General features: G+C 33.5%; 1 protein-coding gene across 1 annotated transcript in view; it reads right to left on the reverse strand.

Moving 5' to 3' along the window:
• The window catches only part of LOC144973620 (progestin and adipoQ receptor family member 3-like), a 10,986-nt gene extending 9,589 nt beyond the window's left edge, over positions 1–1,397 (reverse strand). Inside the window, exon 1 of the mRNA XM_078916279.1 lies at positions 1,183–1,397. The gene's annotated coding sequence lies outside the window, so the exon portion shown is untranslated. The remainder of the gene's footprint in view (positions 1–1,182) is intronic.
• Positions 1,398–7,214: the final 5,817 nt, after the last annotated feature.

Genomic DNA, 7,214 nt, shown 5'->3' on the forward strand with positions numbered 1-7,214 from the left:
TAAAGAAATAAATAAATAAAAAAGTGGTGGAACCAGGATTCGAACCCAGTGTTCGATTCTCAAATGCCTTCTAAGTTAGACGACAACCATTCTGCCATGACATCCACATGAATGTCAACACATATTGTGTTATATAGTAGCCTACTATCTATCGACTGATTTATTGTTGATTAATTTTATGCTTTTATTGATAAATTATTAACTCGTTTATATTTATATGTGCATTACAAAACGTTCCATATTCTGGGATGTGGATAAATGTTTAAAAGAGTGGAGTTTCAAAAAAGTGTCTGTGTATAACCGTCCATCGTTATTGGCAGACATTGTCCAGCAATAAGCATAGTCATAGCGATTACCAAAACTGTGTTTTGGTACTAGGACCGAGACCATGGGATTGGTCAGGAAGCCTGTGATGACAGACAGGTAGGGGGAGACCTTCCATAAGCTACTACATCCCACGTCTTCTTCCGATGTTCTAGAGGGGGTTTGGGAGGGGGGGGGGGACTTTTAAAAAAAATAAGTCTCCCCCCTCCCAAACCCCCTACTAGAAGTTCTATGGGGTTTGGGAGGGGGGAGACATAAAAAAAAAAAGTTTCCCCCCTCCCAAACCCCCTACTGGAACAAGAATACTTGGGATGTAGTAGCTTATGGAAGGTCTCCCGTAGGTAGGTAGTGTCTAGATCTAGTAGTAGTATTAGTAATAGTAATCCATCAAATCAGGTTGGGTAGATGGAGATAGAGAAAATGAAAAAGATGGAAGATGAGACGTAAGAGAGACTTTTGAATTCGAAAGTATCTCACCTGTCTCAAAATGTTGATCCGACGAGACCTCACGGGAATTGAGTATTAACATTCCAAAGCTTAGAAAAACGATAGGAGCTAAGACTCCTCCTATATGACACAATTTGTCAGTTCACTAAACCGGCTCAGACAGACTCAGACTCAAGAGTCAGTGACAGTGACAAAATAAGATGTTACTTTGATACCAATTCAATTAGGAATCACGGCAAGACTCATAATAGGAACTTTGCATAACCCATATACATCCAAAACTGGATCTTTTCACTTCTCCTCCTCCGGACTCTGGCCCTGGACTATGGACAATGGTAATGGTCGTCACCATTTAAGTGGGCGTTGTGAACCAAACCAAACCCCCAAGCAGACGGAATGACGTCTACCTACCTGACTGTAATGTTGTCCTCAGATCCGGGTTGACATCATGAAATTTGATGTGTGACTACGACACATCGGCCATCTTATTTTACATCAATTGGGCCATATAAATCGGAAAAGGGTGATACCTAATTCAATGGTTTTGATTTGATATGTTGAGCTGGATCTGCATCTATGGAGATCACAAAATAAATAATTGCAAGGGACATAACTTAGTTTTAAATGAAACGCACGGTTGAAATATCGTATTATTATTATTATTATTATTATTATTATTATTATTATTATTATTATTATTATTTATTATTATTATTATTATTATTATTATTATTATTATTATATTATTATAATATTATTATATTATTATTTATTATTATTATTATTATTATTATTATTATTTTATTTATTATTATTATTATTATTATTATTATTATTATTATTATTATTATTATATTATTATATATTATTATTATTATTATTATTATTATTATTATTATTATTATTATATATTATATTATTATTATTATTATATTATTTTATATTATTATTATATTATTATTAGTTATATTAGTTATATATTATTAGTATTATTAGTAGTAGTAGTTATTATTAGTATATTAGTAGAGTAGTAGAGTAGTAGTAGTAGTAGTAGTAGTAGTAGTAGTAGTAGTATGTAGTTGTAGTACTATATAGTTGTAGTAGTATAGCTAGTAGACGTATATGTTATGTATATTCGTGTGGAAGCATAGTCGATGATGTTATATATCTGTGGAATAGGCAATATGTTATATATCGTAATATTATATATATATATATATATATATATATATTATATATATATATATATAATATATATATTATCGGGAGGTCGGAGGTTTGACCCCCTGTCGAAACAGGCTGATGATTTTAGACCCCCCCCCCCCAAAAAAAAAAAAAAAAAAAAAAAATTTAAAAAATACGTTATTGGGATGTTGTTGTTTTTTCTTTTTCTTTTTTTTTCCCCCATTTTTTTAATGTATTTTTTTTTTCACTAATTAAGAAGGTATTGTTTCATGCAGACTTTGTCAAATAATTATCTTTTCTGCTTAATTAATTGGGCATTCCTCTTAATCGATACAGTTAATAACCAAGTATCCGAGCGAGGCTGTTGTTTCTGCAAATAGGCGAAGTGAACAGAGCTTAAAATAGATCGCTTAATTAAGATGAAAAAAAACCCAACCCAAATCAAACCCAACTTGATTTATTTCGATTATGTTCAACAAAGCTGACATAACTATAGGGAATGAGATTGGCGGAAGAGTAGCGTCCCTTGATTGGACGTCACCCATAGAGTGTGACGTCACCGGCGGAAAAGTTATTAGAGAGAGCACGTCATGTTGGACTTCAACAAACAACAACAGTCAACAAACCAAACTCATTTAACACACAGTCCTGACGATGGCTGATTAGGCCTGAAACATCGATGTAGACTGACTCAAACATTGTGGTAAATATTAAAATTTAAAAAAATAATATATATATATATATATATATATATATATATATATATATATATATTATATATATATATATATATATATATATATATATATATATATATATATATATTCTACTCTCTGTAAATCTTTATACTTTCAATTGAAGAACATCAGTTCGATCCGTCAGTATATTGCAATTGGAACATGTAAAACAATTGGTTGTTTCCCTCATTTTTTCGAAACTAGATTATTGTAACTCCCTGCTTGTCAACTTGCCTCAGGCTGCTATTAAACAATTACAACTACTGCAAAACAGTGCAGCTAGATAAGTTTTTGGAAAAAAAAATTTGATCATGCAACCCCTTTGTTGGCCTCTCTCCACTGGTTACCCATTGAAAAGCGCACATGTTACAAAGCAGCGTGTCTTGTTTATACGTGTTTGACTGGTATAGCACCGGCATATCTCACAGATCACGAGGTCATGTGTAAATTTGAAAATTACACTTTAAGATCATGTAAAAATTTCGGAAAAAGATCAAGAACAAAATTTGGTGATAGATCGTTTGCTTGTTTCGGCCCCAAGATTTGGAATGAACTACCACGTGGTCTGAAGGAGTGTAAGTCTTTACCTACCTTTACCTGCCTTTAAAAAGAATCTCAAAACACATCTTTACTGTATTTGTTTTTATTGACACTATGAATCCTTGATTTGGCTATGAATTAATTTTGTTTTTGTATTTTTTTTTTTTTTGTTTATTGTTTTTTTTTTTTTTTTAAATTTTTTCACTCAAAATTGATAATTTATATTGTAAAGTGCCCAGAGCTTGTGTTTTACACGAGATGAGGAAAATGTATGTAATATTATTATATATTATTATATTATTATTATTATATTATTATTATTATATTATTATTATTATTATTATTATTATTATTATTATTATTATTATTATTATTATTATTATATATTATTATTTATTATTATTATTATTATATATTATTATTATTATATATATATATATCCAAATTCTTTTTTATCTTGAGATAAAACTTTATTTTCTTCATATATTATGTGACATATCGTCTACAAACATATTATGACGTGTTGAACAAGGCAAAAAAAAAACCAACAAAAATATAAATAATGTAGCTTTTTGTTGCTTAAATAAAAGCTATTTTCATTGTCTTCTCTCAAACATATCAGCTTAAAAAAATATAGAGCATTTATATAGCGCAATATCCACTAAACATGCTCAAAGCGCTTTACAACCATGTAACCCCGGTCTGCCTATAGATAGTTCGAAGATGACGGCACTCAGGTCTTTGTTATTGTTTTTTGCCATCCACGTTTATGAGTCCTTCTCACTAAACTGTATGAACCAGACTATAAAAGTTCATGGTTACACATTGTTTTGTGTGTTGGCCCGTTATACTTCCGGATGGCAATGTTGTGAACTCCTTAGCCAAGCGCATACTATCTATACATTAACCCTCTCCTTACCAACTATAAGAAAATCGTCACATTCGTTACGATACTACCAACATTTTTCTTATTCAAATTTCTTTTGTACATCATAAAATTTAAAGAAAATGAACAGTGTGTTGTAGAATATGTTTTGCTAAAGAAATTGTGTCATCGCAAGAACTTACTGAAATTGTGTTTGAGTGATAAAAAATCTATTTTTGTGTTAGTTGGGTGTGAAGTTTTGGGGAAAATCCTGAAAATGGCTGGTAAGGAGGGAGTTAAAACAACATAATTTTCTTTTGGCATTTAAGTGAACAATATATTATAATACCGTTCTGAGGCCGTCGGCCATACATCTACAATTCATTCCGATTCAATGCCTGATTGACGATGTGAGTCAGATTGTATTATTATAATATTTTTATGCTTTTCTCTCTCCTTACGTATCATAACGTTCAGGGCTGCCATTATCTGTCACTGATGCCTAATAACAATAATAATAATAATATGCTTCCTCTACCGTACTCCGAAAATACGCACTCTTAAAATTTGGGCCAGAAAACTCGTCCTTCAGATGCCATATTATATAAACAGAGAACAAAACGAAACTCTTCAAACTAAGACATCAAGTTATATCAAAAGTCCCAGGTTTGAGATTTAAAAAAAAAACAAGGTATGGGTAATTTCAATCACTCGATATAATCTCTCACCGTACTCAGGTGTAAAATGAGTACCTGACCGTTAACAGCGTTGTCTTTGTCCGAAAAATTGTAATATAGCCTAACAGGCGGCATGTCCCGTCCTACATGTTAAATGTTGCTGTTGACCAGGGACCCCTTGTAAAGCGCTTTGAGCACATTTAGTGGATATTGCACTATATAAAGCTAAATGATTTTTAAAAAAAATAATTTTAAGGACGAGTTTTCTGGCCAAATTTTTAAATAATGTGTTTGTTCAGAGTAGGTAGGTACGTCAATTCTGACAAGAGGCCTAAGTGTAGCTTATCACCGAGACGAATGACTAATGATTGTCATGATTTCATAATGAGACAGAATTAAACCGTGGCTAAATGTCAATTGGTTGTGCTAGTGCTAGGGAGAAATAACCAAATAACCAAATGTATGTATTATGTTCTTGTTACATCAAAAAAAAAAAAAGAAAAAAAAAATGAAAAAAAGAGGGAAGGGGGAGCAAGAAAAAAACAGAGGGAAGGGGGAGCAAGAAAAAAAAAGAGGGAAGGGGGGGGGGGAGCAAGAAAAAAAAAGAGGGAAGGGGGGGGGGGAGCAAGAAAAAAAAAGAGGGAAGGAGGAGTAAGAAAAAAAAAGAGAGAAGGGGGAGCAAGAAAAAAAAGAGGGAAGGGGGTGCAAGAAAAATAAAGAGGGAAGGGGGTGCAAGAAAAAAAAAGAGGGAAGGGGGTGCAAGAAAAAAAAGAGGGAGGGGGGGGGGAGCAAGAAATAAAAAGAGGGAAGGGGGTGCAAGAAAAAAAAAGAGGGAGGGAGAAGAGGACTAGAAACATAAATAAAAAAAAAAGAAAAAAGAAAGAAAAAAGAAAAAGTAAAAAGAAATCTTAAGAGAGAAACCCCCCCCCCCCCCCCCCCCCCCCCCCAATAAATAAATATATCTTACACATTTTAAAATTATGAAACCAACCCCCCCCCTCCCTTCCAAAATATACCAACCAAACAAGAAAACAAACAAACACCCCCCCCCCCCCCCATAGACAAAGCAAACAAACAAACAAACAAACCAAAGGAAAAAAACAAAAACAACGATAAACGAATGAACTATTATCACAAAAATGGGTTTATTTCTAGAAATTGGTGTCGTAGGTATCTGAGTTGAAATTTAAAAAAAAAAAACTTTAGGTAATTAAAATCAAAATAATATGTGACCCTTCGTCTCAAAACGGCATTAAGTCGGGATGATTAAGATGCAGAAAATGGGATTTATAGCCAGAAATATCACGTTTAAGTTGAGTTTTTATGCTTTATAGATGAGAAGGAATATATTTGACTGTGGTATTTATACCAATGTTTCATATTTTTGACCAGTTTAACTATAATTTGACTTTTTAGCATCTGGTCCATCCCGACATGATACCGTTTTGAGACGAGGGGTCACATATTGTATTTAATTTTATGAACACATTTTTATTTCGACACCACATGAATTCGTTCCCTCGTGCTTTAATTTTAAGCGTTCATTTGATTAGGCATGAGAAACCTAACTTGTGCGCCACCGCCTCAAAACGGTATTAGTGTCAGGACGACGTGAACATATGTGCAGGTCTGATATCCGAATGATATGTGACCCGCCGTCTCAAATCGGTATTTTGTCGGGATACCCTCGGTTAGGTAAATTGAATTCAATGCCACAAATATAAAACTTGGGTTTACTTTCTGTACGTCATGCTGGAGTAGAAATACTATTTCTTGCTTTACAAAAACTTCTAAGGTCCAATTTCTCATCATTCTTTCCCTAAATTCACTTTTTGGGGTCTGAATCATCCCGACAGAGGGTCACATATAGATCTGAACAAGTTGTTTGCATGAAAAGTGCCAGACAAAGCAAGAAAGAAAAATGCAAGAAAAAAAAAATAAATAAATAAATAAAAACATTCACAAAAAATCAGACAATGCTGTTAACGGCCAGATACTCATTTTACACCTGAGTACGCTGAGAGAATGTGAGTAAAGAGCCTTTTCCAAGGACTCAACTAAGCACGGAGCGAAGCTCGAACCCAGGACCTTCCGATCCGAAGGCGAGTGTCATACCACAAGACCACATGACCGCACAGTACCGTTAAGAATGTAACAATTTCCCTATCTTGTTGGTAATAGGAACGATATCAATGGGAGCGATCTATATTCATGTTTTCGTCCAACCGAGTGATCAATCACGTGATTTGTTGCTGTCCAACGATTGGAAAAAAACACATTATAGCCGCATAAGTTCGTGAGAAAGCGAGCGATAAAGCGTTTCCCCTCTACAAGATATCATAGTAGTTATTTATAGTAATAGTAGATTTTGCCCTTGTCTAAGCTGACACGCCTTGGTTTTACGTCATAGCAAACTGCTCTGAGAGCAATCCGATTCCA

Source organism: Berghia stephanieae, chromosome 5 (assembly GCF_034508935.2).
Source record: "Berghia stephanieae isolate SIO BIC M18660-M18661 chromosome 5, UCSD_Bste_1.3, whole genome shotgun sequence".
In the NCBI taxonomy this organism is placed as follows: domain Eukaryota; kingdom Metazoa; phylum Mollusca; class Gastropoda; order Nudibranchia; family Aeolidiidae; genus Berghia; species Berghia stephanieae.